The sequence below is a fragment of the Uranotaenia lowii genome, chromosome 3 (genome assembly GCF_029784155.1).
Source record: "Uranotaenia lowii strain MFRU-FL chromosome 3, ASM2978415v1, whole genome shotgun sequence".
Lineage (NCBI taxonomy): Eukaryota > Metazoa > Arthropoda > Insecta > Diptera > Culicidae > Uranotaenia > Uranotaenia lowii.
In genome coordinates this window covers 210272332-210280321 of record NC_073693.1, presented here as the reverse complement: position 1 = coordinate 210280321, position 7990 = coordinate 210272332, and the positions used below count along the sequence as shown (strand labels likewise).

Here is a 7990-nt window from a genome sequence, read left to right as displayed (position 1 = left end):
ACAAAAACTGACATAAACAAGTCGCAATTTCATTCCGTTTAGAATATTTGTAGCCTGGACAACATATTCTACATATATGTAAAATAATTTTTTATAGAAGTTTCGATAACTTTGGCAGCAGTTTTTTGTGAATTTTTAAGATGTATCATATGACGTAATTGGAACTCACGTGAGATTAATGATTTTTTTTCTTAATCCATATCATTTTAAAAAAAAAATTCTCGCACAAAAAAAAATCTTATACAAAACTTTAATTTCATTCTGATGTTTACTCTCGTAAGATTTTCACAATTCTATACATTTTTCTCACTTTCAAACGATGTAACATCTCTTTTATCTTTGTTGTCAAAAATGTTCCCTGTTTACTTGATGGTGCTGCTCCTGGGCCGGAAGATAAACACGAACCGGTAAACATTTACGACCGGCAGCATTGACACGTCCCCGTTTCTGGTTGCGTTTTTATTTTATACCCATCATACCTACTTGGCTGTTCCCCGAAACTGTTCCCGGCTGCCCGGAGAGAAAGGTATCAAATTACGGCAAAGGTGACATTCTCGTTTGCACAAATTTATGACAGTGCCATTATATTAAAATTGACTTTGTCGAAAAAAGGAAAGTAGAAAAAAAGACGAGAGATGAAAATAAAAATGGGGAACGCCATTCATACATGTGACAGATGGGGATTTTTTTTTATTATCTGACGGGTTTGCGCCGGGGGTCTTCAGATTTTCCCCAAAATTGAAATTTTGGTTCATTTTTGCGACTTAAAAACACATGTATTTTTTCAGATTTCTAACATTTTTATTTTTTGAGTTAGCTTCGGTTAGATTTTTTTGTAAATAAAAAATAACCATTTTTCAAAGCTACATAACTCTGTTGTTTCTCAACGGAAATTATAAAATAGCACATCAAAATGCATTGAAATTTTATCAGCTTTCCAAATAGAATAGTTGAAAAAAATTAAATAATGACCTTCAACATGAAAAGTTGTAAATAAACTTTAAATGGCGTCTAAAAGTACCGTCTGCGCCACCGAATATTTTGCAAAAAATACCATTGTATAGCTCGATTCATGATGCACTGAAGACACCAAAGTGGGCCATTAACACCTTGAAGAGTTATGAAAGAAATAATGACAATAAATCTCTTTTTTGCATCGAAAACAAACAATGGTGGAACAACTGCACTCACATATGGAGATAGCAAGCACTTCTAACAACATGGAAACAAAAAAACTTACCAAAGCAGGTAAAAAACACTATGTTTTCGTCATTTTCAGACTGCCCCTACACGCATAACAGTCCCATATGAATTTTCGTCATTTTAGGTCAACATAAGGCTTCAACATAAAAGACTAAAAAAAGAGGTTTTGTTCTAGAAATTTCGAAAAAAAATAACAATTCGTGGCTGTCCTATATGAAATATACCTGAATAACAGTCCCATATGTGAAATACCACGGATTTGGTTACTTTTCAATGTTTCTTTCGGCGAAATAGTCTTTGGTTTATTGCTTTGAATCATTTAAACATTTTTCAACTCACTTGATGTCGAATGATGCACACTAGTTTTCGAAGGCAGGTCTGACTTTCTTAGGAATGACTTCCTGAGCGAAAAACTATTGGATGCAATCAAAAATCGTAAAAATATTCAACTTACAATGTGGAATTCATGATATTTTTTTGCAAAAGTATGTTTCTTTTTATGACAATTGCATTTAGAAGTTCAAAAATGATCAAATTTAAGTCTTAGAAAGTAGCTTGGTGATAAAAATATATTTTGTATGGGACTGTTATGCTAGTAGATTCGAAAAAGGTTTCAAATATGGTCGATTAACAGTCCCATAATGAATAAAAATGGTGCTCTCGACCTTACCAATAACCCAATTTCGAAAATTTCAGGCCTAACGATTTATTATGACAACCTAGAAACGATTTTCGTTTATGCTGAAAAAGCTGATTGTCTCGCTTGCTTATTTTTGTATATGGGACTGTTATGAAAGAAGGGGCGGTAGATTGTTGCAGCTCAACTGACTTCATGTTATATCCAAAAGTCTATTAACGTATGCGTTTATACCCAGTTTTGCACCAGGTCACAACAAGTTATGCACATTTTACTGTCATTTTTAGAAGTTTATGCGCTAAGTTTTGCATCCGTAATTCCCCAGATTTGATTTAAAATGGACGGTGGAACACTGAAGATTCTTGTGTGAGCGATCGAGGTAGCAAAACACTGACGACGAATTATGTTCGTTTTAGTACGGTAAACCTTAAAACTGGGCGAATGTAGAAAACGAATACGGTAAAAGTATCATATTTTCATCATTTTACAGCCTGGGCTGACTATACTGAGCTCTTTGATTATTTCTACAACATTTGTGCCACTTTCTCATACTTTTTTGATCAAAGGGAAAGGATTTTGGTGTCCAGTGCTTAGCTCCCGATATAAACACTATGTAAAGCACGTCTATATTTCATTTTTTTAATCACATTTTTATGATCCCAAACACAGGGACTGGACCTTCTACTATTGGCATTGATTAAGCTTCACAATGATCTTTGCTCGAAAAATTAATAAGTTACATAGTATATGACCAGGTTCTAAAGCAACATTCCCATTATTAGTTATATCACTTAAACAATACGATACTCAGAATTTTAGTTAAAATTTAAAGTCAGTTTTGCTGTAAACACACAACAAAGCACGAAAAAGTAGTGTTTTTTACCTGCTTTGGTAAGTTCTTTTGTTTCCATGTTGTTAGAAGTGCTTGCTATCTCCATATGTGAGTGCAGTTGTTCCACCATTGTTTGTTTTCGATGCAAAAAAAGAGATTTATTGTCATTATTTCTTTCATAGCTCTTCAAGGTGTTAATGGCCCACTTTGGTGTCTTCAGATGAAAGTTGCATCATAAATCGAGCTATACAATGGTATTTTTTGCAAAATATTCGGTGGTGCAGACGGTACTTTTAGACGCCATTTAAAGTTTATTTACAACTTTTCATGTTGAAGGTCATTATTTAATTTTTTTCAACTATTCTATTTGGAAAGCTGATAAAATTTCAATGCATTTTGATGTGCTATTTTATAATTTCCGTTGAGAAACAACAGAGTTATGTAGCTTTGAAAAATGGTTATTTTTTATTTACGAAAAAATCTAACCGAAGCTAACTCAAAAAAAAAAAATGTTAGAAATCTGAAAAAATACATGTGTTTTTAAGTCGCAAAAATGAACCAAAATTTCAATTTTGGAGAAAATCTGAAGACCCCCGGCGCAAATTGTCAGATAATAAAAAAAAATCCCCAGATGTGAAATGCCATTCCCTGGTTATGGGCACCGAGAGAGAGAGTGCGAGGAGATGACCGCAAAAACCCTCCGGGACAGGATATTTTGTGTATCCTGTCGTGTGTCGTCGTCGGCGCGTTAGTTTCCTCCTTTTTTTTTTGGGTTTCGGGTATAAATATTTCGAGGGGAAAAATCTTCCATCCACGTGCTCGAATGGACGAACAACATGTGCCACAAGCAAATTGTTGGTAATTTGAGGCTCGGAAACGTTTAGAAGAATCAATATAAATCACAACAATGTTGGGCTGATTGCCATTGTGCTGTGCTGCGGTTGGCAATGGTGGAATTTGATTAATGTGGCCCGAGGAAATTATGCTTCGATGATCAATAAATTTTACAGTACATAGTTTTATTCAATTTTATAGTTTTTGATTTTGGAAAACAATCAGTTTATTTTGATTTAGGACTGTTTTGCAATATTTTAACATGGGCATTCTGAGTTTTATCTATAATTTAAATAATTTTTTCTACTCAACTGAGTCTCAGCTATTTTCATCATAGTTGGCATCAGCACAAAATACCTGAAAATGCAAAAAAAATAAATATCTATCCTGAAATGAAAACTGGAGTAACCATCTATGTAGCATTTCAATAAATCTTTAATTTATTCATAAAATCAAATACAATGGAAATAATTATTATTATTATTATTATTATTATTATTAATTCATCGAACATTAAAGTTTAAATGAATATTAAAAATAAAGTCAAACTGAATTAAAAAACCTGGATTGGCGTATACGACGAACAAAACGACTAGTAGGCTCTCCAAACTGGTATAGATGTTCAGTATCCCGGAACAAACGCATCATTGCACTTAGTGGCTCGTTGAAGCCGTATGAAGTTCGGTGAATTTGACTTGCGAGTAACGAATTAGATCGTAGATTCCTCGATGGGGCACTGAAGTTTATCAAACTTAGCAGCTTGGGCGATTGGATCAGGAAGATCTTCGGGATGGCGCCAGGGCAGGTGTCTCAAGGCGAATCTGATAAACCGTTTCTGAACACGCTCTATTCGCAGAATCCAACTTAACTGGTAAGGAGCCCAGACAATAGAAGCATGTTCAATCACTGACCTGACGAGGGCACAGTACAGAGACTTCAGGCATAGAGGATCTGTGAAATCACGTGCCACTTTGGTGATGAATCCGAGTTGACGATTAGCTTTGTTGATGACTGAAGAGCGTTGACTGTTGAACGTGAGTTGCGAATCAAGTATAACTCCAAGGTCATTTACCTCCGAAACCCGGTTCAAAATCTGGTTGCCGATGTTATAATCATAAAGAAGTGGCGTTTTACCTCGATGGAATGTTATGACAGTGCATTTCGAGACACTAACGGACAGTTTGTTTAGTTTACACCAATCTCCGAAACGATGCAACAGCACTTGAAGGTGAACGCAATCAGCAGTGGTTTCAACGGGAACAAATATTTTTAAATCATCAGCGTATCCAATTTTGGTTCCGTCGTCTAAGCTGAGAATTAGATCATTAAAGAATAGCGCAAACAATAGAGGTCCCAAGTTACTTACTTGAGGAACGCCAGATTGATTCGTGAAGGGAAAAGATATGCTATTGCCAAGCTTTATTCTTACGCATCGCGCAGTAAGAAATGATTTCAGCCAAACAATCATGTTGTTATGGATTCCAAGCTAAGCCAGCTTAGCTAGTAGAATTCCATGATCAATTGTGTCGAATGCAGCTTTGATGTCGGTGTACACCGCGTCAACTTTTTTTTTCTTTTCCAACTGATTCAAACAAAAAGATGTGTATTCCAAAAGATTCGAAGAAACTGATCTGCCTGGCATGAACCCGTGCTGTTCAATGGCTATATACTGTGATGAGGCGCGTAAAAGGGCATCACTTACAATAATTTCAAATAATTTTGATCCTGCTGACAAACTGGTAATGCCACGATATTGTTTCACGTTACGACGTTCGCCATTCTTAAAGACCGGAAACATGAACGAATTTTTCCATATATCAGGAAACTTACGTTGCTGAAACGACTGATTGAAGATTCGAGCTAAGGGCAATGACAAAGCTTCAATGCAACGACAGTAAACAACAGAAGGAATTCCATCGGGCCCAGGAGAAAACGACGTTTTGAGTTTCCTTGCCGCAGATTCGATAGCTTCTCGATGTACTGTAAACGTGTTAAAGTCAATCGCATCAACCGGAACGTGAACAGTTGCTTCGTTGCACTCGCTTTCAGATGAAATAGTGTCCAAAAAGATCGATCGAAAATGTTCTGCAAACAAATTGCAACACATATCTGGGGAATTTGCAACACTTTCATTATAATACACTGAAGACGGCAGGGAGCTAGATTTTCGTTTGGAGTTAACGAAAGACCAAAAACTTCGGGGATTTCTGCGCAAACCAGATTGTAAACGCAAAACATAGCTCTTGTAGAGTAAGGCATTGAGTCTTCTGTAGGCAGTGCTTGCTGTTCTAAACCGTGCTTGCTGGTGTTCAGTTCGATTTTTTCGGAGTTTTCGTAAACAGGCATTCCTTTCACGGCGAAGTTGTCGCAAGGTAGGTGTGCTCCAAGCGGGTGAAACAGGTGGTTTGAATTTGGGAACAAACGAATTCAACCACTGACAAATCACATTACAAAACGAAACTGTCATCAGATCAATAGATGAATTGCAAAAATTGCGTCCCAGTCAATTCCATTCAAATGTTGTGAAAGCAGCATAAAATTAGTATTCCGGAAGTTCAACGATGTGTTGTTACTCTGAAGGTTTGATGAGCCTTCTGTGACCAGCAAACTAACAGGTAAATCGAAGACGATGGGAGGGTGGTGCGTATCTACAGGTACCAAAACATCGGGGGCAGTGCTAATTTTAATTTCATCCTCACTAGGGCCGAAGACCAAATCCAGCGTCCGTCCAAGGTGATTCTTGATTGCATTGAACTGAATCAAACCCAGCGAATTCATTCCATCAACCAAGGTGGCGGCAGCAGCACTAAGAGGATTCACAGTTAACAGTTCAGCGCCTTCATCATTAACCTTCCATATCGATCGAGGTTGATTATAGTTGCCACAAACTAATACTGACTCGCCAGGAGATGCTCGGGTGCACAGTTCACGTATAGTCACCACATGGGACTCTAGAAAGTGGACACAACTGCTTTTATCGGGTGGAATATATCTCAATTGATGAAAAAAAAAAGAAAACAATTACCTACCTACTATGAACAACAAATAAAACTTTTATGTTGTTTTATTAACGATATATTTCTGTCGAATTCAGTACGACCTTTATTTTATTCTATTTAAAAAAAATGCTGTCGATTCTCCAAAGAATCAAGAACGGCATTTGATTCCTTTGGCTTTTCCCTCTCATAAAAAATACAAACAAAAATCTAATGACAAATAAATGTATTAATTTTTCATGTAAAGTGACATTTTTTATGCAATATCCACTTATAAAACAACTAACGTACTTTTTTTTCTATTCCAGGTGAGTTTCGACTGATATATTTGCTGTGGTAAGATTAAATATAATTTTATGTACCTACTAACTGTCAACACTACGTTGGACCCATTTTATGCAAATTGCTATTGCTATCATTTATGAGGAATAGGCAATAGCCTATTCCTATAAGTTTTTGATTATTTTATCGTTTTAAGTGGTAATTTTTAAGGAATTGTTTTGAAATTTAATTTCCGTGTGGCCGAATGTAAAGGGAAAACACTCTTAACTTAATTGTATCACTCATTTCAAAAAGATTAAAAATTAGATAAGATACCAGACACAAAAAAAAAAGAAAAAAAACTTTTGATTCTTGCAGTCAAGCTTCTATGCAATGTTTGCTTTGGACTCAAGATGCAAGGTTGCATTGCCTCCTGCATTCCCGAATTTTTGTCCTAGCTTCGGCGGGACATATACTAAAATTGGAACGATACAGAGAAGATTAGCATGGCCCCTGCGCAAGGATGACACGCAAAATCGTGAAGCGTTAAAAAAAATAGAATTGCACCATGAAAAAACCATGAATTTCATTTTCACAGACCACAAATTGTATGGTTGTCACAATGATTGTTTTTTGTCCACGATACCGTGAATACACATTGAAATTCATAGTTTTCGACCATACATTTAATCGTTTTGACGAAAATAACCATGAAAAAGGGGTATTGTTATGCAGCGTGACCATGAAAAAAGTGGCGATTTCCCATACATTCGAAAGCTGAAAAATATGAAGTTCATGGTGAAAATAGCTTCCATTTCTTTATAGTAGAACCATGAACATCCGTTTATTAACATTGTTTTAACGAAGATGGAAATCAAGGTTTTTCTATGGTACATAACTATGGTTTTAACCATGAAATTTCATGGTTTACCATGAATAATTTACGTTTTTATCTATTGGAACAATTTGCTAAAGTTATTACTCGTTTCGAGGAATTTTATTCATGATTAGTTGTGCTTTTGAATAAACTTGATAAATTTTTATTCGAAAGCAGGACTAATCAGGAATATTATTCCTTGAAACGGAAAATAACTTAAGCAAATTGCTTGATTAAAAAAAGGAATTCAAAATAATTTTATTTTATTTTATAGTTATATTCATAGTACGATCAGTGTGCCAAATATTCGTTTCAATCATTGAAAACCGAAAGCAACACAAGCTCAAAGC

General features: G+C 35.6%; 1 non-coding gene across 1 annotated transcript; it reads left to right on the top strand.

Moving 5' to 3' along the window:
* Window positions 1-7214: 7214 nt before the first annotated feature.
* Window positions 7215-7321, top strand: LOC129758892 (U6 spliceosomal RNA). Its single transcript, XR_008740116.1, has one exon. It is a non-coding gene; the product is annotated as a U6 spliceosomal RNA (small nuclear RNA).
* Window positions 7322-7990: the final 669 nt, after the last annotated feature.